Below are 25,997 nucleotides of genomic sequence, written 5' to 3'. Positions count from 1 at the left end.
TGTGTGTGTGTGTGTGTGTGGGTGTGTGTGTGTGTGTGTGTGTGTGTGTAGGTTTGGTTATACTTGTAACAGACAAATAGTAGAAAATGTCCTCAAGTATAGTGAAACATGTCAAAAACTGACTTGTGATGACTTTTACCGCAGTCATTATTCAAAGCTCATTATTGGAACAAATCAAGTTTTTCTTCAAATCTACCATGTCAACAGATTTGTGTGAGGCAAGATTTATAGGTAGGGCTATTGTGTTACCATGAAAACCATTGTGTTTGAGAGACCTTCAGTAAAATTGTTTCAAAAGTTTGTTGTGTATTTGTTTGTATGTAGTTTGATGAAATAGAGGAATGGAGGTATATGTATATATATATATATATATAAACCAAACTTCTGCTACTGATGGTGAAAACATTTCAACTAAACCTCGACCTGAATGGGAAAGTGGGGTCTCTGATTTTATGAACATTTTGAATTGAGTGGTCCAGAAGACCGCTGAGCACTAACTCTTTCTCTCTCGCCCCATGTGTCCAGTCCCTGGTGCCAGCTCCGTTAACCCTACCGGCTGGAGGATGGAGGACTGAAACAGAGGGAACATTTAGGCACAAAAAGAAACAAAACAGCATGAAGGAAGAGAGAAGTGGAGAAGTGGGCATGGGGCAGTAATGAAAGGTCAATGAATGGTGTTTTGGTGAGTTAATTAAAGTTTAATTGAGTGAGCATTATATAAACAAAGTGGAAAAGCAATGTGAAGTGCTCTTCAGATCTGAAGTGCAGAAAAATGCTCCTTTGAGGCTGGAAAGCGAATACCGGTTGCATTGTTTTTTGTGTTTTTTAGAGCAGATATGTCAAAGCATGCACGTCAAAGCCTGTTTTTTTGGCTATTGCTACAAATATACCCCAGCGACTTAAGACTTGTTTTGTGCTCCAGGGTCACATATGTGTTTAATAATGATTGAGGAGTTTTTCTGTCTGCAGCAATGTCAGTATTTTTTAAAGCGCATAGCATGTTAGACAGAGACGTTAGCACTGTTTTTTCTGAAATATTTTTACATTTATGAATTTGGCGCGAGCTTTTATCAAAAGTGACTTACAATGCATTCAAGGTAAACATTTTATCAGTTCATGCATGATTCAAATGTTCGCATTGCTAGTGCCGAGCTTTACGGTTTGTGTTACATGAATGCTTCTTAAACTCATCAACATAAATATATTGTGTATCATCAACAGCATATCATCAGCAATGTCAACTACTCAGTGGAATGCAAAGATAAAAGCAAGGCCGATCTAAAATGTGTAGCCAATCCTAGAACATAGTGCAGTTGCTCTCAGTTGTTTTTGACCAGTAAATGACCAACTTAGACAAATTTGTTTGGTTCATTTACGTTATGTAGTAGCTTCTGAGCTCTGTAACTTTAAAGGAATAGTTGACCCAAAAATTAAAGTTCTGTCACGGTTTCTTCTGTGGAATATAAAAGAAGATCATTAGAAAAATGTCTTTCCCATACAATAGCAGAAATTATTGGTAACCACAATGGATTTGTTACCAACATTCTTTAAATGATCTTTTTAGTAAATGACAGAATTTTCATTTTTGGGTGAACGATCCCTTTAAATATGAATTGTGAATATAGTCTTCTATAAAAGTGTACAAGTCTTTCAGAAGTATTCTCAGGGGCATAAACTTTATTAAATGTATTAAAGGAATGACTCATTCACTCACAAATTCAGGTTTACTTAAAACTCTCATTTGTAAATCTTCATTGGAAACTGATTTGTGAAGCTCGTAGAGACTCACTGACAAATCTTTGTTTGGAAAAGTGTCAAATGAAAGATTAAGGAAGGTAAAATGCAAGCCAGTCCTTTGTAGCTCTTTGATTCTGTCTCCTAAAGTCAATGCATGTACTCAAACTTCTTATTTCTTATGGAATACTGCAGTGTTTATTATAAATGATTTGTCCATGCACATCATTATACATTGGTATACATATACATATAAATTTTTTAAATCCACATGCCCTCATAATCCTTAATCAAAAGCAATAACTTCAAGACAATAGTCCCTCCCCTCTAGCAACCTGTCACTCTCATGTGATCACAGCAATTGGCAAATGAAAATCCGACGATCCAATCCATTTCCAATGGACAAAATCAAGTCCCGGCCTTCATTTTTTCTTGTTCAAGAAGCCATTTCACTCAGATATACATCACAAAAGGGAAGAAAAGATGATTACAACTTCCATTTCATTCCGACTTCTGTCCTCATAATATGGAACATTTCTCCTGTCAACTCTTAATAGAGCCAAAACATGTTATGATTCCCAGTCAGTCTTGGGTCCACACAGGGGTCAGTTAGTCAAAAGACAGTCCCATCATCACATGAACGTTAGCTCTATTTACACTTCTCGCCACAACCCCTTCGGGAGGATTATGTGGATCCGATGGAACTTTTTCCTATAAGTCCATCTGAGGGGATGAGTTTATTCTACTAATGCTGGCTTTCAGAAGATCAGCTGATGATGCTCCTTCCCACAACAGAGACTAAACCGCTGGCACATGGACAGCAATTCAGCAAAATACTTTATTGAATGAGGAAAGAAGAGGCTTCAAATATACCACACACATTCATTGAAGAAATTGGTTAAGAGAAGGTCACTGTGTCTTTTGCCCCGACAGAATGTTGTTTAGGGTCTGAGTGGATGTTGTGTAACCCTGGAGATACACCAGATTTCTCTCCTGAGCTCAATTCACTTATTCTCATGGTCACTTATTCTCAGGTTCTTAGTCAATAAGAGAGGGAAAATGGTGGAGAGCTGTCCGTGGTGCTGAACAGACGGACATATAGTAATAGAAAGCTCTTTATGGTTCTGAACAGAAAACTGCTGAATTCAAGGGGCTGCTGTCCATGGTTTTGAAACTGGGACACTGGCTGCACAGTGGGAGGCGCACATACAAGGTTGCAAATTACAAGGGTGTTCCATTATCACCCTCTACGTTGCCCTCTAGCGGTCATTTTTATTATAAAACTGTAGCCATGCTGTGGAGAAATATGTTATGGGGGAAACCACAGTGTTTGTGGGTTGTTGTGAAACTGAGCTTTCTGACTGTAAACACGAAGCCACAGCTGACCTCCATTATATGGTTCACTCAAAATAAATAAATAAATGAATAAATAAATAAAATAAAAAATAACAAAATACAATAAAATAAAATGATCTCATATACTCACACTAACGTCATTCCAAACCCATATGACTTTATTTCTCCTGTGGAACACAAGAGATTATATTTTTAACTGTTTTTCAATGTTCAATTGATTTATAAAGCACTTTAAAACAACCTTAGTTTACCAAAGTGCTGCACACAGTTACATTGACCCAATCACACAATAGAATAAACACGTCATTAGAAAACCACAGTCACAAAACATTGAAAGCATGGGAAAAAAGATAAGTTTTTAAAAGACTTTTAAACTCAAACACTGAAGAAGCTATTCTGATGGATAATGGCAAATTGTTCCATAGCTTGGGGCCAGCAACAGCAAAGGCTCTGTCACCCCTACATTTCAATCTAGCTCTGGGAACCAAAAGCAGATGCTTAGTCTGTGATCTGAGTGATCTAGCTGGATTGTGTACAATTGTTTTTGTTTGTTTTTGTACAATTTGTTTTTGAACTGTTCCAACATTTGACCTCACTGACTTTTGCTGTATTGAAATAAGAAGGGTTAAACAGGTTTGCAATTACATTTTTGGGTGAACTAACCCTTCAGTAGTCACTATCTTGAACATTGAACATAAGATCAGTGTTGCATTGGCTGAAAACACTTCATTGAAACTCAAATTGGAAATTAAAAACCTTTTTGGACTGAGGTGTTTAGCTTTGTATGGCACAGAACTCCCAGCTTGCATCAAACCTTCATTTTTTTGTTGCTATTGTCATGTCTGGGCAGCTGTATAAAAAATGGGTGTCGTGCCAGGACAGCATCCTCATCCTCACTAGACATCTTTTGTTTTCTTGTTTTTAGATGCACCTCACATTGTTCACTGCAGTCTGTCAGGCAGGTGGTGCACCTGTGTAACCTGTTTTACATGCAATTACAGCACCACATGGATTCATAACAATGCTGTGACAATTTTTGATTTGGTTTGAGAGGGGATGCTTTCTTTTCTTTAAAAGCACTGTTCCCTCGCACAGTCCAGTCCTGTCTTTGTAAGTGTACCTTTGAGAAAATGGGGTGGTTGATTTCCTGCTGTTACCTTTCAAAAGCTTTCTGATTAAAGCTGAAAATCAAGAATGAAGATCTTGCTCTTGAATCCAATGCAAGGAAAGTAATGCTTATGGTTTTAGGAACAGATTAGGACAGACAGATTAGAAAGAAAGAAAGAAAGAAAGAAAGAAAAAAGAAAGAAAGAAAGAAAGAAAGATAGATAGATAGATAGATAGATAAATAGATGATGGACGGACGGACGGACGGACGGACGGACGGACGGACAGATAGATAGATGATGGATAATTGGTTCTTCCAGAAGGTTCACATAAACGGATCCAGTGTTGGGGGTAACGCATTACAAGTAACAGGAGTAACGTAATCACATTACTTTTTTCAAGTAACTAAAGTCATGCATTACTTTTTTAATTTACAAGAAAATATCGGAGTTACTTTTTCAAATAAGTAACGCCAGATACTTTGTTTCTCATGTATTGACTAACAGCTCTCCTGTCCTCATGTTGAGAGAAATCAGGAGTGAGTGCAGAGACGTTGTGTGCACTGTGAGAACATGTTACTATAGTTCTAGACTAAATGTCAACATGTATTTACTCATCTCACTCACACAAAAACGGATTCAGTATTCAAAATGAATACAAACAGTCAAATGCAAACTCAGGACATGACACAAACATGTTAAATAACACAAATATCCTTTATGTATTTAATTCCATTTTATTAACCAGTATCTTTGCTGCTAACCTTCAGTGATCAACCATACTAATAGGCAAAAATGACTTTAGATAAACATAACATTTGTTTTTTTTGTTTGTTTTTTGTTTGTTTCTGAAGAGAAAAATGAGGCCAAGGCAGATGAGAAAAAGTAACGTAACACATTACTTTCCATAAAAATCGCGCCGCGTAAACATAAAACCATGTCTGCATTTGTGATCGGAGAAACGACAAACAACAAGCGCTACTCTACAGCGCTAACTCTCCCAGGTTCAAGAAAAATTCCTCCGTAAAATGCATTGCACACACACAAATATTTGGTTTGAACTATTCTGGAACAGTGTTGTAAATACAACTTAACCACTGATTTCTAGTTGTGCCCTCTTTTGGAAGACCAAACAAAGTATTTTCGCTTTCACAACGAAACACTTAACTTTTATAAAGAACATCTCTTTGGGTTTGAGACTTTAGTCTTTGCAACTTTAGGGATCTTATCTATTCACGAACAGCTTGTAACACTCCAAAGAGAAAGGAAAACTTGAAATCGCATCATATGACCCCTTTAAGTAACGTAATTAGTTACTTTTTGGGGGAAGTAACGCAATATTGTAAATTTCCCCATCACTGAACGAAACGATAAAAAAGATTCTATGAGTAATATATACTCATATATATTTGTACTATACATATTTCAACACAGTTATAGGGTGTTTTATTATATCTAGCAAATGGATAGACAGGAAATATATGATGGATAGGGCTCTCAAATATGTAGTGTTGAAAAGTCTGATTCATTATAGTGGATCAGTTTGTTCAGGTGGTTCACATAAATAAAATAAATAAATAAAAAAATGATTCAGAGATTTGACTCCCTGTACTATATACTATGTTTTGAATTAGGAATTTTAATTTAGGAATTAGGAAGTGTGGTATGTAAATTACGATTATTTTGTTGTATTTCATATAAGATGGATGGATGACATATGTATGATATGTATGAACAAAGTCTGATTCATTCTAGTGAATCAATTCTATACAGAAGGTTATACCCAATTCATGCAAATTAGGGTGTTTTTGATGTGTTTAGTAAATTGATGAAGGTGGGAACAGACATGAATATATATGTATGAATATGTGTGTGTGTGTGTGTGTGTGTATATATATATATATATATTATATATACAGTATATATAATACAGTTCTCTTATATATAGTGTTGAAAATTCTAAATGATTTGAGAGAATCAGGTGGTTGACATAAATTAACATATTTTAAAAAAAAAGATTCACACATTTGACTCCATGTTTTGATTTTTGACTGAGTTATGTAAATTAGGTTTTTTGTTGTATTTAGTATAAGATGGATGGATGGATGGATTAATGGATAGACAGACAGACAGACAGACAGACAGATAGACAGATAGATAGATAGATAGATAGATAGATAGATAGATAACAGAAAAGGTGCCAGTGCCCTTAAGCAAGTACCTAGGTTGCTTGAGGGGGACTGTCCTCATGATAAAAAGTGTCTTCTAAATGACAGGCACGTATGCACAGCTGTCTTTGTGTGTATATGCCAAAACAAATTCAATTCAGGTGTGTGATAAAGCTTTGATCCTCAGGAGTGATTGATTTAGCTTTGAATACAGCGATTCTGAACCCTGAAAGACACATTTCTCTTGATTCAGTGAGGCTCTGCTTTCTGTACGGTTTCTTCTGAGAAGTTTGAACCTTTTGTTTCGAATCAGGGTGGTTATGTTGAGACTTTTTCAAAGCTCATGCTATGAATATAACATCAATATGGACAAAGATCTAACAATCTCCCAATAAATTATGCAGACGTCCTACGTTCTAGCAGCGTAGCCAATGGCTTGTGTTCAAAAGAAGACAGACAGTTTTTGTGTCTGTTTGTCTGCGTGCTTTTATACCCGTGTGTGTGAGAGTGTATGAAAGACAATCTGGGGGTGTGTTTATATGATTTGGAGGTGTTGTGTCTCTAAGCCGTCGTTAGGGCTTTGCTCGGGAAATAATAAGACGCGTTTTGCAGGAAAAGGTGAAAGTTTCAAGGCAAATGAAAGCACGGTTGAAGGGTGAAATCAGTCTTGGCAGAGTTTAAGTGCAGTTGTGCTGACTGCTGTCAGAGGCTGTGGCAGAACTTAAACAAAATCCAGAACCCCTTTAGTTTTATAGACATTTTATTCATGACCTCAGAGTGTAATTTACTGATAGAGGTTCACGATCACAGCAGCCCCGAGGGCACCCTACTGCCGTCTGTACTGTCACTGCATGCAAAGGGCCCCACTAGAGCGTTTCTCTTATAGTTTTTGATCTCGCCTCTCCAATTTACCCTCCCATCTCTCTATCTCACTCTCTCACTTTCTGACTCTCCATTGCTCTCTTTTCCCCCCTCTCTCTCTCTCTTAACTGTCTGGTGTGTTTTCAGGTCTTTGCCCCGAGGCAGCTGTTCAAATCAGATTATGGTAGAATAGTTGTGATAATCTGCTCAGATCTTCGGGGACAGGACACATCAGGACCAACTGGACCCATTAATAAGCTCTTCAGCTGATGGAGACATTATGATGCATAGCATAACGACTAAATGACATGCACAGGTACATATGCTGAAATTGTTATCCTAACTATCGGGATGGCAGTGCCCGGTAGGTACATCAGGTTCTCCCTCTCTTACGCTTTGCCAATTTGATGCCTTTGTACTGCTTAACCACTAAATGTGTTTCAGTCCACTCGCATTACAAAAATACTCTCATTTCCAACTTGAAAGTGCACTCTGTGGGTTAGGCATAAAGAAAGAGTTTGTCACACAGAATTAGCCTTCAAAACAAAACAACGGAGTTTGTGTGCCCCCCCCCCCTTATTTCTGCTGATGATTGACAGCTGTCGTTTTGGATCAGTAATAGAGACGAAGCAAGGGCTTTTGGAGATAGTGTCTGTCACTGGATCCCCAGGAGACGGAGAGTACACACACACTCACACACACACACACACACACACACACACATGCACCTAGGTTTTAACACAGTATTTACAGGTCACAGTGTATCTGTAATTTGAGATTTCAATATAGATTACAGCAAAATCACAGACAATATTCTGTAAAGGCTAGTTTACACTGCACTGACAAACATCAACAGGATTAACACCAACTAAAAATAGCAATGGTACAAATTTAACATTTCAGTAGCATGGCAGTCTTTAGCTGTTTTGTTTTTAATCTTTTTAACTGTTTTCAAAGTGTAGTTTTTCCAGTAACAAGCTAGTGTTTCCATCGTTACATCACTGTTTGTCTGAACTGAGGGAATAATCAAACACGCTCATCTAAACGGTAATTTCTCTGCAGCATCAGTAAGTCTGATTAATTGTAGTGAATCAGTAGTGAATACTTCAGAAGATAAAAAAATAATAAAATGAAATGTTGAATTATATAATTGGATGGCTGTTATACTTAACATATTTTTATTTATAAACATATTGTCCCCTTAAGTAAATTCAATCTAGTTCTACTTTTTGTCTGTGGCATGTAGTATAATATTCCAGAAAGCTGTGTAATAACATGAATTTTGAGAACAAAGTTATGGAAATGCATTCTAAAGTCTGGGGTCAGTAAAATTAAAAAATATATATTCTTTTATTCAGCAAGGATGCATTAAATTGATTAAACTGAAAAGTGACAGCCTAGACACCTAAAAAAATATATAAAGCAGCACGACTGTTTTCAACATTGATAATAATAAAGTCCTTCTAACTCATTTTGTTAGATTTTTCTGAATTCATAATCTTTTTGCTTCACAAGTAAATTAATCTTATTTTAAAGATTTTTTACTAGAAAACAAGGCAAAAATACTAATTAAGAACATTCTTTTTGCAGTGTGTTTGTTGTTATAGAGTGCATCAGCCTAAACACACACATAGACACACACATACACACACTTCAACTGTAAGACAACACAGTATATGCAGTATAAGCTTTGAAACATTACTATTCATGATATACTGTTCATGACATACAAAACGTACTGCACCACATATAAACACACACACATACACAATCTTAGACTATTGATTTTTCCGTACATTTCTGCCATATGTACATTGACTGACAGTCACCACTGATAAGCTACCACTAAATATTGTAGAAACTTAATTTGCTGTAAAGTTGCTTTGCAATGATTTGTATCGTGAAAAGCGCTGTACAAATAAACTTGAATTGAATTGAATTGAACTGTTAGACAGCATTTGCTGGTCACAGTCTATCAGCGTTTCAAGCGTTCAGAAATTACAGTATATGACAACTACAGACAGACCCGCACACACATAAGCCTACACATACTGTAACATTTCACTGAGCTTCATAATATATCCTGACACTTGCCAACAGCAAACCTCTTATCATCTAAAGGTCATTGTGAATCTTCCTACAGTTGTTTAGATTTGGAGTGTTGCTGCAATATCTTCCGACCTGCTTTTTTTAATCTTGCCAAAGGGTCCGTCAGAATCATCACAGACCCGTTCTTCCTGAGTTTTTCTTTTTTTCTTTTTTGCTGCGTTGTCATGGTGATATGATTATTGCCTACCAACAGGAGAAGAACAGGATGCCGTGTTCTCTCTCTGTACAGTTTGAGCTGTGAGAGAGACTCCTATTATATCTCGCTGTAGAGATGATGAGGTGGCTCAAAGTGGAATGCATTTAATTATTTTAATGATTTGCTGCATTATATCAAGGATGTTTTCATTTGTATTTCTCTCAGTCTCCGTTCAGACGGAAAGGATCCAGAATGAGGCTAAAGCTCATGCGATCAGTCTTTTGGGTGGAGTGTGCCGCATACAAGAAGAGTGACATGCGTACGATGCGACGACCCTGCCTGCCATCTCTCTCCTCACTTTCTCTCCGATTCAGTCACCTTTCCGCGACCCCTCATTCTTTATCCTGCTTTTAAATTTTTATTGCCCCCCTTTTTCCTCTGCTCCTCCCGTCTTTGGCCCCAGTTGCCCCCAGCAACAGCAGCAACGGGGTGTGCACACTTGGGTGTGTGTCGCGCATTTATACCGTGAACGCCCCACACACATGGAGTTCAGGTATATAGAGGCTCATTCATCAAGGTGTCAGTGGTGTTTCTGTGGTAAATTAGCCATGTCTCCTCTCTACTCTGGATTCCCTCTTATAAACCAGCCTTCAGGGAAACCATCCCTCTCTGCCTCAACCTCTCTCCTTCTTCTCTCGCTTGGACGGGGGGGATGTTTGGTAGGGTGGTGGGGGTCACTGAGAGAAAGAGGGACAGAGATTATTGGGTTTGTACTTAGTTTTCCTCACTTGATCGGATACATTAATGCTGCGTTGTGGCTTTCTGCTCTCTGAGTCGTTCAGCCAGACCTCAGTAGAAAAGTCACAACCTGCTTCAACATTCAGAGCTCTTACAAGCATCTTTACCCCTTTAATTAAAATCACTTGCGTACGGCCCAATAAGAGAAAACAATAGCATCACATCACTGGTTGACTTTGTTTGTAAACTGGCTTTCTTTATAAAAATGAGTCTTCATACTTTAGACCAGATATTAGATTAGACTGCACAAACCCACAAACATTCATACGATACAAATAGTTTCAAAGCTTCAAAGTGTTAAACAGGAAAATAACAGAATCAATGATGAAAATATTTGTTTTCTTTTTATTTATTATACAATTAACAAAAGCAAAAAAGGCCTCTAACACTAGCTTGCTCTATTCTTTTTCTATTCTATCTGTTTTCTTTTTATTTATTATATAATTTAAAAAAAACCTTGCTGCGTGTACTGCGTTAAGCTAACTAAGACTTGTTATAGCACTCGCTTATCATTGCTCTCTTGTTGATTTTGATTGCTTCCATTGTCCTCATTTGTAAGTCGCTTTGGATAAATACGTCTGCTAAATGACTAAATGTAAATGATGAAAACTTTACCAAATATCAGACAATTTTTGATGTAAAGCAGCTCTAAGAAACAGTAGTGTCATTATTCTGCTCAATTCAGTTCAGTGTTGGTTCAGTTCAGTTAAATAATGGTGTAGTTCATCAATTATGACCAAGTTTAATTTAGCTACTGTATAAGCAGCTCTGTTGAAGACAATAGTGTCATTATTTAGCTCGATTCAGTTGTGCTGATTCAATTCAGTTTAATAACCATGTCAATGTTAAATATTGATTATATTACTGAATATTAAGTGTCTTTTAAAACCCAACTAAGCACGCCAAAGGTGACAATGGAAAGGAACTCAAACTTCATTAGGTGACAGAAATGGAGAAACTAGCTTCAGTCGGGGCCTGAAATAAAACATGTCCCACATCATTTTGTGCTACATATGTAGCAATCAAATTTAGACATTTTGTCTGGTGAATGATAAAACAGGCAAAAAAAAAAACAAAAAAAAATGACATTAACACGAGTTATGACATAGAAACCGTATAGCAGTGCCCTGGCAACCACCCAGTATCATGACGGTGGCCTTTTTGACACAGTTAAAAAAAAAAAAAAAAAGATGCATGGCCCGTTTTTCTGTGTTCAAGGCAACTGATCTGTTTCTGAAGAAAAACCCTGAGTTTGCAGGTATGAATTGATTTTACAAGAAACTCTTAAGACTTTTGTAAGTTAATGAGACCTGTGAGTGTGTGTTTAAGCAGCTTTAATTCCCTGTGGGAAAATCCATCAGCTGAGGGAGAAAGCCAACAGCAGCAAACACAGCCAACCCACTCTGAATCTCTCAAGTCATGAATGACACTGAAATGTCCTTCAGTTGTTTCAAGGTTTTCAGACGATACATTATGGTAGTTTTGAATGGCATTCTTAGATTTTCTATTTTCAATCATTTAATTAAAATATTGTACATATAATATAGAGGAGAGTGGGGTGAGAATGATGCACCAGTACTTACTGTATATTGTTCTTCAGTGAGAAATAAGAGGTAAAGCTTAAATTGTAAATGAAGGATGCCTCTGATCAGCTGAAATCATAAGGAAGCATGAGGTGTAAAAAATAAAGAGAAATTGTACATAAGGTAAAGTATGGGTATTGTGTAACTTTTTCTCAATTACAAGTACCTAGCTAAAACATACTTTAGTGAAAGTAGACAAGGTACCACATTTAATTCCACTCACAGATTTAAAAGTTCTTAGATTAGAAATAGACTAATGAAATTGATCAGACAGAGGGGATTTTCTCATTAAAGTAACTTTGATATACAAACTTTGTAAAGTAGACTCTTTAATCACAATTTGTCCTGACTGTGTAGAGCTTTAGAACACATTACGTTTAACTGAAACCAATATACTGAAATTTTTAAGGCTTTAAATTCATCTTTTTTTTTTTTTTTTGTAATTTATAAGGTTGAATTCATTAAGAGATGAGAGATGGAGATAATTAAAAGTCTAGATTTCAGTGACTTATGAGGTGTTTCTTCATAAGGACCAGTGACCTATTATAGTTGTTGCCAACTACATTTTCAACTAAAATGGATTTCAATGGACATTTTAAGTAAAATCTGGGAGTGCTTTTGAAGTGACTTTTATTTTAAGAGGCTTAAGTCTTCATTAAGTCATATACTTTATAGACAGGGGTTTAAAGTCCTTTATTAATTGCTCATTACTAAGTCTTAATTATTCATACTCTTATTCATTTATGCTTCCAAGGCAAAAATCACACTTTTTACCCCCATTCAAATCGCATTCAGTCTTTCAAAGTATATTAAATAAATATATAACATGAAAATATGACTTCTTAAAAATGTGTTGCAATGATACAACTTTAGCGGTAGATGCAGGATTTTTAAGGATGAGAATGAAAATTCTGTCATCATTTACTCACCCTGACTTCCCAATCTGTTTGACTTGCTTTCTTCTGTGGAACATAATAAAAGAAGACCAAAATTCCAACATTTGACCATGTTTACCAACACTTCAAAATATCAGCGTTTGTGTTCTGTAGAAAAAAAGAATGCCAAGCAGGTTTGGAATGATATGAGGGTGAGTAAATTATGACAGAATTGTACATTTTGAGTAAACTATCTCTTTAACTGGTGACAGAACTTACTCTACTCTCGAATAAAAAGGATGTGGAGATGAGAAGAGAGCAAGGTTTTTCTTTCTGTCTGTAATGATGTTGAAGTACGAGACCTGAAGCTCGGTGCTCCCCCTCACCCCTGGATACAGGTTAGGGTGGATGAAAAAGGAGACTTTTACCAGAGTCGTCAGCAGGACGAAACACGTGCCACAGGTGGGTGCATAGTAATAACTCAACAGTTGCTGATTACAATTTCTTCACATTCTTCTCGGTTTGAGCTTCGGAGGCGTTCAATTGTTTATGCAGCCAGCCATGATGAAGATCCCCTGCCGGGCTTAAAATTACAAATTTAATGTCATTCGCAAGTTCTTAATGCAGACACAACCTACAAAAACACCAAGTAATCAGCAAATGTATTACCATGTACATTAAGATAGACAGACAGACAGACAGACAGACAGACAGATAGATAGATAGATAGATAGATAGATAGACAGATAGACCTCTGTTCTTTTGTTTCAGTGTCAAATCCAGCTGAACGCACTTCTACTAATATTTGAACGCTTTGGACCATGTGGACGGACAGCACATTTTATTTATGAGAAGCATTTATAGTGATCTTTTAATGTCTGTGCTATGGGTTCAAATAGTGAAGATTTTGTTTGTATTCAGTGCATGTGACAGAAAGAAAATGGAAAAACTAAACATCACTATTCACCCCACTGAAAGAACATACAGATTTCATTCTGTGTGTGAGAGAGAGTGAATGTGTGTGCGAGTGTTGAATAAGTCTGTTCATGCACTTATGTGTATAGGTGTGTTTGTGGTTTTCATGTATGTCCATGCAATCTGCATGTCATTGTGTTTGTGTGTGTGTGTGTGTGTGTGTGCACAGCATGCAAGGGTGTACAGCTCTCCCTAAAGACAGATCTTAAGAGTGAGCGAGCAAGTAAGAACCAGGCTTAGAGGAGATCCAGGGGAGAGAGGGGGATTTCTGACAACTCAAGCCCAGTGGGGAGTGAGGGAGCTGGGCTAAAAGAGCAGAAAGAGGGAGGGTGGGTATCTGGATCTCAGCTTTACTGATGTATAGACCAGCAGTGCAGAGATGGATGTGAGATAGGAAAGAAAGAGAAATAAAAAGGGGGGATGAGACAGAGGCGAGGGAGTGAGAATAGACATTATTACTTTCTTGATACAGCTCTCTTTTTTTAATGCTTTCTCTTACACATAGCCGCCTCCTCCAACACCACATTCAACATATGCAGAGGGGGGGAAGAATACGGAAGGTAGATGTTTTAAGCAGCATTTATGAAACGCTGATTCATTGTAATTGCAGGGCAGAATTCAAGACCTGAGCAAAATTAAGGGATTACAAGCACACACATATTCACTCTGTCCATGTAAGGACATAGTTGAGGACAACCACAGATTTAGTCCATTTAGGGACAATTTTGTTGTTAAATAACCCTCACTATTATTTATACTATTGTGGGGACTTTGATTGGATTTTATTGTTTTTATTAGCTAATGAAATTTTCGATCCCCTAAACATAACTCACAGGAACCTTTCTGTTTCGATTTTCGTTATTTTTTCAGCATGCTTAAACTGCTTTTCTTGCTGGGACCATTGACTGGTACCCCAATGTAGATGGTTGTGGGGAAGGTATGACAGAGAGAGATGATGAAAATTTTTTAAAAACTATCATTAACTTCCATTGAGTCAGTGTTGCATCAGTGTGACACACAATCAAAATTCTCTTCTGCTGGCCATGTGTTTGTGTGTGTGTGTGTGTGTGTGTGTGTGTGAGAGAGAGAGAGAGAGAGAGAGCAAATATCCACCCTGTTCTTACACACACACACCAGCAAATCTAAAAAGAGGGGTGAGTGAATGATTAATATAAAAGGGCAGTTGTTGCTTTGCATTTATTATTGATTGAACTTAAAGAAATGTAGAAATAACAAGCAAGTATTAAATGTCAATGGCACTAAAAAAATGCTCCCTTAGGTGAATGCTGAATCTCTTATCACAGAGCTCTTTTACTACTTTCATTTGAGGTCCAGTACGTGTGTAAGTCCGATATGTTAAGACTGAAAGTAAACTTAACAACTTAATACTGTGTTTAGTATCATTAAGATAATCGGGGTTTGCAAATGAAATTGGCCATAAAGACCTGGCTAGAAAGTAAACATTCAGAGTTCACAAATTAAATGTTGAAAATGTAATGGACATTTTAATACTATTGTTTTCAAATTAGGAAGAACATTAATATGATCATTTGGAGCCCAAATCATTGACATTTTAGAATATTAGAAGACAAAATATCCCAATTAACCTGAATTAAATGTATACACGCACATGTCTTAATGTAATTTACAATATTAGTTTACAAAATACATTTAAAAGTGAAGAAAGAATAGTATATTTTTCTTGTTCCATTTTAATCCACTCATTGAGAAATTGAGACTAGATCTGTGCCGCGGTCTGCTAATTGACGACTGCTAGCTTTTGTACAGAGAATGTCCTGATGTATTATGCAGGGTGGTGATTTCATCAAAATCAATCGGAGGGTATAACAAACAGGCTGGAGTCCCTTTAAGGTAAATCAGTTTGCTGAGCAGCCATCTTGGCAATGTCCCCCAGGCAGCTATTTTTTATCTAGGCAATAGGCATGCATGTACAGATCTAATTGAATGGGGGAAAACAGAAATCTCGGCAACTGTTTGTCAAGATTACTTTTCAATAACGTCAAATCAACAATCATAAATCAAACATTTTGCTTCTTTAGTTCAAATCACACAAAAAAAACAGGCATGCATGTTCTGGAGTAAAAAGTGCCATTGCAGTTTCTCCCATTCATATCACCATGAGTGTTCTGTCTTTTCCTCTTACTACTGTCTTGTGACTCCCACAGGGCAATGGCATTCTCGTCAAGTCACATGAGAGTTCAGCTCTGGGCTTTGCTGTGACCCCTGCTGCAGTTTACTGTTAAATCACATTTACCGTTACCAGACAACAGACATAAACTAACAGGCGCCCAATGAGATTTCGTCCATCGACACAGTACTGCTACCAACCAAACAGAAGCAGAAAAACAATAATACATACAGTATTATAAATAATACAACAATAATCCATAATACATTACTTTCGGACTCACTTACAAATTCACCTTCAGCCAAATCCTCCTAAAATGAGAGTTTAGGTGAGAAATCACTGTTGCGCACCATGAAACCTTTGGCTACAGAATATCTTTGAGAAATAAAAAAATATATATATTTACACTATCGTTCATTAAATACTAGGATGCATTAAATTGATCAAAAGTGGCAGTAAAGTCATTTATAATGTTACAAAAGATTTCTATTTTAAGTAAATGCTGTTTTCAAAATTGATAAAGCACAAAGTCAGCATACTAGAGTGGTTTCTGAAGGATCATGTGACACTGAAGACTGGAGTAATGGCTGCTGAAAATTCAGATTTGCATCACATGAATAAATTACAGTTTAAAATATATTAAAATAGGAAACCAGTTATTTCAAATTATAATAATATTATTGTTTTACTTTTGATCAAATAAATAAAGCCTGGGTGAGCATAAGAGACTTCAAAAACATAAAAAAAATCTTAATTATTCCACACGTTTTACCAGTTTTACCAGTGTAAGAAAATGAGTCATACAATTGGAATGACATGAGGGTTAGTAAATTATTCAAATTGTTGGGTGAACTATCCCTTTAAAGCTATCAAATGTGGGTTATGATAAAAAAAGATAAAATTCTGCAGCAATGTGTAAAGCATGTAGATTCATGTGAGAAATGACGTCTACAGCAGAATGTAATTCATTACCTTAGTGTGCTTCAGCTGGCACATGATCACCAAAACTCTTCAACATGCAGAACGGTGGTCTCCAGGTTGGGCATAAATGGATTGAATTCATTGACCCTTTTTTAATGCTTTCTCTTACACATAGCCGCCTCCTCCAACACCACATTCAACATATGCAGAGGGGGGGAAGAATACGGAAGGTAGATGTTTTAAGCAGCATTTATGAAACGCTGATTCATTGTAATTGCAGGGCAGAATTCAAGACCTGAGCAAAATTAAGGGATTACAAGCACACACATATTCACTCTGTCCATGTAAGGACATATCATAGTTTTTTAATTTATTGATTTTTTTTTTATGTGAAGCTAATTATAACGACTAACCCAATATAACCCAAACCCTTACCTGATCCTAAAACAACATTTTGTATCTTCAGCAAAAAAAACAGGCATGCATGTTCTGGAGTAAAAAGTGCCATTGCAGTTTCTCCCATTCATATCACCATGAGTGTTCTGTCTTTTCCTCTTACTACTGTCTTGTGACTCCCACAGGGCAATGGCATTCTCGTCAAGTCACATGAGAGTTCAGCTCTGGGCTTTGCTGTGACCCCTGCTGCAGTTTACTGTTAAATCACATTTACCGTTACCAGACAACAGACATAAACTAACAGGCGCCCAATGAGATTTCGTCCATCGACACAGTACTGCTACCAACCAAACAGAAGCAGAAAAACAATAATACATACAGTATTATAAATAATACAACAATAATCCATAATACATTACTTTCGGACTCACTTACAAATTCACCTTCAGCCAAATCCTCCTAAAATGAGAGTTTAGGTGAGAAATCACTGTTGCGCACCATGAAACCTTTGGCTACAGAATATCTTTGAGAAATAAAAAAATATATATATTTACACTATCGTTCATTAAATACTAGGATGCATTAAATTGATCAAAAGTGGCAGTAAAGTCATTTATAATGTTACAAAAGATTTCTATTTTAAGTAAATGCTGTTTTCAAAATTGATAAAGCACAAAGTCAGCATACTAGAGTGGTTTCTGAAGGATCATGTGACACTGAAGACTGGAGTAATGGCTGCTGAAAATTCAGATTTGCATCACATGAATAAATTACAGTTTAAAATATATTAAAATAGGAAACCAGTTATTTCAAATTATAATAATATTATTGTTTTACTTTTGATCAAATAAATAAAGCCTGGGTGAGCATAAGAGGCCTCTTTCAAAAACATTACAAGATCTAATCGACCCCAACATTTTGAGAGGTAGTGTATATAAAAGTTTCAGTGTTTATTTTGGTATTTTAATAGTTTTTTGTGTTGGTGGTGCTTGTATTTAGCTGTTGCACAAATTCAGTCTTTAGAAAAGTAAAAAAAAAGCTTTTTTCTTGTAACTTGGCATGTGCACAGGTTTGGTAAGATCAGTGGTTGGTTCAGGGTTTAGACTCTGGGGTTTGATAATGAATTGTTTTGGCAGTTGTATGATTACAACACCTGCTGGTCTCAATGTTCTCCTACAGAGAGACACTTTGTAAATCTTTAGTACTGAGTTTTAAAAGATCCGGCCGCCGCAGGGAGCCTTCTAAGGGTTAACAAAAGAAAGTCGTAGCGAGAGAGAGAGTCTTTCGTTTTGATCTCTTGCCCCGTAGAGACGTGTGGAATTGTGGGATAGCTACAGCCTCTTTCCCACATTTGTATCTCCATGGTAACACCCCACGGGGAGGTGGAAGGGTGGAGGTGAGTTAATCTCTAAGTCGATACCAAAGAATGTTCAACTCTAACTAAACTCTGAGAGTGGGGAGAGTTAATCTATTCTCTCTTCCTACTCGATGAGGTGTGTGTGTGTGTGTGTGTGTTTGGTTATAGTATTTTGCTGGTTACATGGTGTCGTCTTCTGTCTGTTGATCTTCCATGAAGCTTCAAGAAATAATTCAATATATATTTGGGAGGTAATTAATTATTTAAAGGGGATATTTATATTTGTTGCATTGAATTATTCGGCCTGTATGTTCCCTGTGTCAGATGAGCATTTTTCAAGTATCTGTACTATTATTTTGAAGACTTTAACTTATACTTGACTATATACCAAAGTATAATATCTTACTTGTTGTTCCTTGTTATTTTGAATTGAAGAAACCGAGACCCGCTCCGGGATGGAAAAGCAATCTGTCTGATTCTTTTGAGCTGCTTCTTTTCAATGAAACTGTTGAATTGGTTAACAGAGTGCATTGAATAATTCATTCTCGAATTGGACTGATCCAATTGCACCTTTTCTTTAGTCAACAACTGATTCATTGATCCGGTCGGAGCATTCAGGTTACTAACGTAAATTACTCAGAATTTGTCTTGTCTGACTCAAAATCAGCCAAGAACCGAGAATATTATGGTCCTAAAAGCTTGAGTGTGTAGAGGACTTGACTGATGGCATGAAAAATTACTTATTCCATTTTTTTCCCAAAGGTTATAGCTTGTACTAAAAAGGTGCTATAAAAATAGTTCATCCAAAAGAGAATATTCTGCCAGTTTCTTTATGTATTTCTAATGCATATGACAAAAGAAGTCATTCTGAATGCTGGTAATCAAATAGTGTTCTATTGTCCATATAGTGGATGTCAATGGTAATCAAACCCGAGACATACAGTGGGTATAGAAAAGAATCACCCCCTTTTAAAATAATCACATTTTATTGCTTTGCAGCCTGAAATGAAGACAGACACCGTTTATGTTTTATCCAGCTGTATTTACTCAAGTACAACTTATAACATCCAAGTGAAAGATATAACACCAACATGTCAGAAAAAAATAAAAACAAAATAAAAAAATAGTATTACTGTCAGACTCTGTTCCGTGTTTTGTGGTTGTTTTGCTCCTCATGTGCCTTCCTTTCCCATGTTTAATTTGTCCCAGGTGTTTCCCTTGATGTTTCATTGCTCCCAGGTGTGTCTCGTCATCCCCTCCTCCTGTGTGTATAAATAGGGTTCCCTGTGTGTGCTCCAGCATCCGGTATTGTTCATGTCATTATGTATAGCGTGAGTGTTCCATGTTCCGTTGTGTCAATTAAACCCAGTTGGATTGATGTACTCCTCGTCTTCTGTCTTCCCTTGCTCCTCAGTCCGCTCAGCAGTGCACCCGTGACAATAATGTTTCATCAAAATGTAATGTGTGCCTCTGAAATGTTCTTTTTAAATTGTCTCTTCTACTGATGAAATTGAGGCACTATAGGCAGGGAAAAAATACTATTAGCCAAAAATATCATATTTTATTAAGTCCTGTCCTACATTATTTCCTACTAATATTCTGCTTCACCTAAATTTACCACATTAAAGCAGTCTTTATCCAACCAAATGTGGTTTAAATCAGTTTTCCCCCTCGTGGGCCACAGCACTGCTGTGGTGAACTAGAGTAAGTTCTTACTCCATCTGTCTGTGATTTCAGTCACTTTTGTTCTGAAATGCTCATCTGATCCTCAAGCTTTGGTCTCTTCTAGAGGATGTTCTACATTATATGTCATTTTTTTTAACTGCTGCTTGTGAAGAATGTTGACTGGTTTCATCTGCAGTGATTTTCTTCCTTCATCAGTTTGCATGGTTTCAGATTGATTATTTTCTGGCCTTTCCACCTTCATCTGACACCATTGCTGCTACATAAATGAGTAATTTAGCTTAAGAAAGTAACTAAAGTTGTATTCACGCTACATTTCTACAGTTTCTAAAACAAATTAAGTGGTGCTTACTAGGCTTGCCGCGATAGACTGTGCTGACGGTGATACCGGTGTTAAGCCGCAACACCGGTTATGTCACTTGCCCACATTGGCTACGTTTACATGCAACCAAATAATCCATTTGTAATCGGATTTACGGCTCAATCGGACTGAAAAGCCTTCATGTAAACACCTTAATCGATCCGATTGAGCTCGATCGGAATGAAATTTCGATCGGATTGAAGGGGGTGGTTTATTCCTTTTCTAATACGATTGAGAGTGCATGTAAACACTCGATCGGATTGAACCCCGAAACTGAAAGCACTGCGCATATGCAATGACGCAGAAATAGCGTAATGATGTATGACGCGCGGAACGAAAAAAAAAATTCTTCCTTTTGAATAAAGGAATTAAGTGTTGTATAAATGCGTGGTCCTGTCATTATAAAACTCTCCTTTCACTCGGCAACTGTGAAGTGGAGCAGGGCAACCTCCCACCAGACCTTGTTTTGGATATCCATCCACAGGCAACCCGTTTTGGGCGCGGGGAGGGGCATTTTTACTGCGTGATAAATATGAGCGGCACAGCATTTTATATGTATATTTATCCAAAATGGATAAATATTTATTCTGCTGTTAAAAACTAATAAAGAAACAGTGTAGGAGAGTGGTTATTATGTGCAAACAGTGAGAAACTCTATATTTGTGCAGTGTGCGCATGTCAGAAAAAATCAATTCCGATTTGAAGCTTGTGACATATAAACACGCGTGCACATCAACCCGATCACTTTATTCAGCGTTCATGTAAACACTACATTCAGATTCATCAATCGGAATGAATTCAGTCCGATTGAACCAAAAATTGTGCATGTAAACATAGCCACTGAGTTGGAAAAAGAATCACCCCCCTCCTAAAAATGATTTGTAAACTCAATCGGGTGTAGCTAATCACCTTCTCAATGGCGCACAAAGCCATTTGACATTCAACTGTGATCAGCTGTGGTCATTTTTATTAGCTCAGCATGAAAAGAGCTTTTCTGGAGCATTTCAGGCCTTGGTGCAACTGAAGCAAACAATCAACTATGGGTGGCAAGGCACTGCCAAAAGATCACTGGGATAAAGTTGGGGACAGGCACAAGTCAGGAGATGGAACACCTTAATCGATCCGATTGAGCTCGATCGGAATGAAATTTCGATCGGATTGAAGGGAGTGGTTTATTCCTTTTCTAATACGATTGAGAGTGCATGTAAACATTCGATCGGATTGAACCCCGAAACTGAAAGGACTGCGCATGTGCAATGACGCAGAATTAGCGTAATGACGTATGACGTGCAGAACGAACGGCTCTTCCTTAAAAACAAAACAATTAGAAGCTCAGTGAAGTCTATTATTAAGAAGTGGAAGGTATTTGGTACAACACAGACCCTCCCTGGATCAGGACGTCGCTCCAAACTGGATGAAAGAGCAGGAGGAAACTGGTCAAAGAGGCTACCATGAGGCCTACAGCAACTCTGAAGCAGCTGCAGCAATTTATGACAAAGAGTGGTCATTGTGTGCATGTGACAGCAATATCACAAATTCTCCATAAATGTGGCTTGTATGGGAGGGTTGCAAGAAAAAACCACTCCTCAAGAAAGGCCACATGCAGTCACGACTGAGTTTTGCCAAAACGCACCTTAAAGATTCTGAGGCAGATGAGACTAAATCTGAATTATTTGGACTCAACACCAAACGATTTGTCTGGCAGAAATCCAATACAGCTCACCATCCAAATAACAGCATACCTACAATAAAGCATGGAGGTGGTAATTTCCTGTTATGGGGCTGTTTCTCTGCAGCAGGCACTGGAGCACTTGTGACCCTGTCTGTGAAAACCCAGCTAAAGTCATTTTTTTGTGATTTACTGTTTTCTACATAAAATCATCCTTAATAATGTAAAGAACATTCTGTGAAAATATAACCTTGATAGCTGTAATATTGACTGAGTAAGGCCATTTCAAAGATTGAAATAATAGTGCAATTAATGGTTGAAATCAAACTTTGATGCTTGTTTTCTCATAATTAGATTTTGATACTTTAGCCTGGTTTTCACTGACAGGGTCACACTTGTCAGGATAGAAGGAAAAATGGATGTGTAAAAATAGTCCAATTCTTGAGGAAAATCTGCTGCCCTCTGCCAGGAAGTTGTCAATCGGAAGAAGGTTTACCTTTCAACATGACAATGACCCAAAGCACACAGCAAAACTGAGCACACAGATTTTCACACAGACTTAAACCCCAGACTTAAAAAAACTGTGGAATGACTTGAAGACTGCAGTCCACAAACAGTCACCATCAAATTTAACTGAACTCGAGCAGTGCTGCAAAGAAAAGTGGGCAAATATTGCAAAGTCTAGATGTGCAAAGTTAGTAGAGACAAATCCCAACAGACTAAAGGCTGTAATTAAAGCAAAAGGTGGTTCAACAGTTCAATACAGACACAAGGGAGTGATACTTTTTCCAACTCAGTGATTCTGTTTTTTGTTTTTTTATGACCTGTTGGTGTTATATCTGTTGTATGGTGTTATATATTTTATGACATTTGGATGTTATGGTTAAGTTGCACTGAGTAAATACAGCTGGATAAAACATAAAGTGTGTCTGTCTTCATTTCAGGCTGCAAAGCAACAAAATGTGATAATTTTAAAGGGGGGTGATTCTTTTCTATACCCACTGTATCTCAAAAAATTATTTTATGTTCCACAGAAGAAAGTCATACAGATTTGGAACAACACGAGGATGAGTAAATGATGATTTTCATTTTTGTAAATTACTTACATTTTTGGTGAATTATCCTTTTATGCTCATTGTATAAAATGCTTGAATGTGAATATTGAAAGTTTAACCTTTTTATAGTGTAAGTTTTAATAAAATAAAATATTTGAAACATGCATATTAAATGTCTGTGTCCACAAATTTTTTTAATTGATTTATTTTTTTTATTTTTTTATTTATCAATTGGCTAATTGATACCTTGAACTTTTATTGAGGACGTACACTTCTGCTGGTGTAATATTTCATTAGAGTACCTGGACTTTAACTCCGGTATTCCGTCCACCACTCCTCTTTCACATAAAGCTGGTTTAATTGCCAATATGCATGTTTTCCTCAGTTCTACTCAGTTTCTAGGCTCCACTCTTTCCTCAGAAGACAGGCTATAGTCAGATTAAAGGACTGTCACAATGTCTTTGAGTTCTAGGGGCACAACAGTATCAAAGTTGTGGTGACAGAGAAAGAGACAGCGAGAGAGAAGGATGAGGTGTGGAAGCTGCACGAAAAGGCTGTTTGGAAGCACTTTTACACTGCAAAGAGAAATAGTAAAGGGATTTCTTTTTAGGCTTTTGCTTTTATAGTGCAGACCAGTTTAGAGAGGCAAGTGGAGAATGAAACTGAGTCATGATGCTGGCCAGATTTGAACCTGCATCCCTTGGAGCACCACAGGTTTTTATGCATGCTCTAAAATCATTCTTTCCTACTTTTCTCCAGTTTGTGGGTACGGAAAGTATTCAGACCCCCTTAAATTTTTCACTCTTTGTTTCCGTACCCACTGTATATATATATATATATATATATATATATATAAATTTGAAGCAGAAATTATTAAAAATTTTATTTTTTTTGTTTTCTTGTAAATGTCTGCTTGTATCCCTTTATTAAGGAAAAACACAGTATTTAATAATTTTTCATTGCGCCCATAAAGTTTTTTAATGTCCTACTTTAAGCACTTTGCTGTTTGGGTAAAAAAAGTAAGCATCATGCCCTGCGGTGTATGAATGCAAGCACAGAACACAGGGAAGCTCTGGCAGTGTGAATGAACAAAATCCCGCAACAGTTGCAGAAACAACTTCTTTGTGTGAAAGAAGCTTGTACCAGGATCACATACACCTGTGCCACGGCTCCAACACGCTGGGTCCTCTATTGGATTGGTGTTCATTGTATCTCCCTCTATGGTGAATGCAGGGAGTGGGCGTAAAAATCATGAGGGCATACTATTTCCAGCATTCAAACTCTGAAAAATAATCTGATGAATTTATTTGTGAAAGATGAAATGCTGGTCAACTAGAATGAGTGAAGAAAAGCAAGGTCAACATCTCAGATGTTCTGGCATTTATTGAAAATGAAGTCATCATGAAGGCATTGGGAAAAGATTGTGTCTGCTGCTCTGAATCATATTCTGAAAACAGACAGGCGTACAAACTTTGACCCTCCCTAATAAACCCATAAAGGTTTCTTTTTGTGTTGCTCATAGGGGAGATCTCAAATGTAGTGTATGTCAGCTCTGAAACTCTAGCGCTTTGAATGTGTGGATTTTAGACCGCAAACAACCTGTATCGCTTCCCACATACACAACCAATCAGAAATGAGTGACATTTAAATTCCCTGAAGTGTGTGTGTGTGTGTGTGCGCGCGCAGGGACTCGTGTCAGCAGAGGGGCTGGCTGATGAAACGTCAGAGGCTGCAGATGAAAGGATGAGAAATGACGATGAGCTGAGCTTGGCTGTGTGACACTGGTCGAAAGCGTGTGAGGGAGATGTGAGCTCTGAAGATCAGATTAATCTTTACTCAGATGAGACGAAAGGGGAAAGCATCAAGGCTAGGTATTTTTTTCCTGATAAGTTTGTTGCTGCTGTCCACTGGGCAAAAAGATTGAGGGGCTACAAATTCAGTTCAGACATTATGTAGCACCTTTTGTGCAAACAGTGCAGTATGATATGCTGGTAAATACATAATAAATACACAAGTAAATCCATTATGTATTAAAAAGAAACATAAAATAAGTAAACATGGTGGAAAGAGCGACTTTGACTGGCATGAATCATTCACTAGTTTCCAGGCTAGTATAAACTGGTTACTGGTGGTTTGGTGCTGGACTAGTGCTGGAGTTACCAGTTTTGTTGTTTTAGTTCAAGTTTTTGTCTTCTTATGAAAATGTCCTTTAGATTTCAATATTAGTTTTATAATTCTCATTATTTTCATTTAAATATTTATTTTATCATTATAATATTATCATGTTTTGGCAATATTTCATTATATTTATAAATTCCATTTGACAATTGTAGTTTTAGCCTGTTTTTTAGATTGTTTCATGTATTTTTTCTTGTCATATTTCGTCAACAGAAGGTTTATAATTCATTATTTTCAAAAATGAATTTACCGTAATTATAAATACATTAAAATAATTAATTATAATTAAATAAATAATTCAATGAAATTAATTATTTTAAATGATTTATCTTTTATTTATCTAAAGTAACATTTAACAAAAATAATCAAAATCATTTAATTTTTTTGTCTTCGCCAGCATGTTCACTCTGGTTAAGCTGGACTGCCGATGAAGATGATGAACAAAGACAGATATAGTAGATGTGGTGTTAAACCTTGGAGAGGCGGTTTATTTTAAATAAGTCAACATCAACGTGAAAAATGGGAGA

At 36.9% G+C, this 25,997-nt stretch overlaps 1 long non-coding RNA gene across 1 annotated transcript; it reads right to left on the bottom strand.

The window, feature by feature from the left end:
- Nucleotides 1–746: 746 nt before the first annotated feature.
- LOC107741291 (uncharacterized) lies at nt 747–22,330 on the bottom strand. The gene is made up of 3 exons (XR_001640188.1): nt 22,228–22,330; nt 10,725–10,728; nt 747–757 (listed from the first exon to the last, which is right to left on the bottom strand). It is a non-coding gene; the product is annotated as an uncharacterized LOC107741291 (long non-coding RNA).
- Nucleotides 22,331–25,997: the final 3,667 nt, after the last annotated feature.

Source organism: Sinocyclocheilus rhinocerous, unplaced genomic scaffold (assembly GCF_001515625.1).
Source record: "Sinocyclocheilus rhinocerous isolate Xijiao unplaced genomic scaffold, SAMN03320098_v1.1 scaffold615, whole genome shotgun sequence".
In the NCBI taxonomy this organism is placed as follows: domain Eukaryota; kingdom Metazoa; phylum Chordata; class Actinopteri; order Cypriniformes; family Cyprinidae; genus Sinocyclocheilus; species Sinocyclocheilus rhinocerous.
Note: the sequence above shows the minus strand (reverse complement) of the source record. Positions and strands in the feature narration are given on the sequence as shown.